Source organism: Sinocyclocheilus grahami, unplaced genomic scaffold (genome assembly GCF_001515645.1).
Source record: "Sinocyclocheilus grahami isolate Dianchi unplaced genomic scaffold, SAMN03320097.WGS_v1.1 scaffold1259.1, whole genome shotgun sequence".
Classification (NCBI taxonomy): Eukaryota; Metazoa; Chordata; class Actinopteri; order Cypriniformes; family Cyprinidae; genus Sinocyclocheilus; species Sinocyclocheilus grahami.
Genome location: NW_015506438.1, coordinates 465498 through 466684, shown reverse-complemented (window position 1 = coordinate 466684; position 1187 = coordinate 465498).

Here is a 1187-nt window from a genome sequence, read left to right as displayed (position 1 = left end):
ACATGTCGAGTTCAAGAAACCCAGCACAGGAGCCTCCAGGACCACGGTCTGAAAACTTAGAAACAAGGACAATCAGTTAAAATGGACACATATGAGGGACAGCGGACCCTGGAGCACAAAAGCAGTGTTAAGTCGCTGGGGGATATTTGTAGCAATAGCCAACAATACATTGTATGGGTCACAATTATACATTTCTCTTTTATGCTAAAAATCATTAGGATATTAAGTAAAGATCATGTTCCATGAAGATATTTTGTACATTTCCTACCGTAAATACATCATAACTTAATGTTTGATTAGTAATATGCATTGCTAAGAACTTCATTTGAACAACTTTAAAGATGATTTTCTCAATATTTAGATTTTTTTGCACCCTCAGATTCCAGATTTTCAAATATTGTCCGATCCTAACAAACCACACATCAATGGAAAGCTATTTATTGTATACATCTCTATTTCAAAACTGAACCTTATGACTAGTTTTGTGGTCCAGGGTCACATATGATTCATATCAAGTGACCATACTTCTAGCTAAGGCCTAGAAAATATACTTTTAACATGTTAAATGGCATGCAACATACATTTTAATAGACAGGACATAATAATCAACTGCCAAATCAACCTCTGATATGAGCTTTGTAAAGAGAATCGCTATGCAAATATGTAATACCACAACCTGTTCATATTTAATCTACTTTTTCTCTGCATACTTTCACAATTCAATAAAAGAAGTCGAATGCAAATCAGAGGACAGCTGCTAACAATGCTAACATATCCTCTTACGCATTTAATTCAAAATATCAACCTAAATCCGTCCATTTTCACGGATACATATAGTATTTAGCTTTAAAAAAATATCTAAAATTGTAATATTTGTGTTTAATAACTATACAACACGAGCACGTTAGCACACTAGCTGTTAGCTTCTTTGTTGAGAACGGCTCAAAGCAAAATGACAAACGCCAGCGAATAACGAGGGCGGCCTTTTTTTCTGTCATGCACGGATGTGGTTAAAGATGAAATATAACCGACATTAATAGTTTGATTTACCTGTAATTTGCAGCTCGTGATAAAAACCGAGGATAAACAAGCGCACGCGCTTCCCCTCCCCGGATCAGGAAGTGACACACACGAACTTCCGCCCCCTTCAGACCGAAACGAGCAACTGCAGCAGACGCCTGAGACCT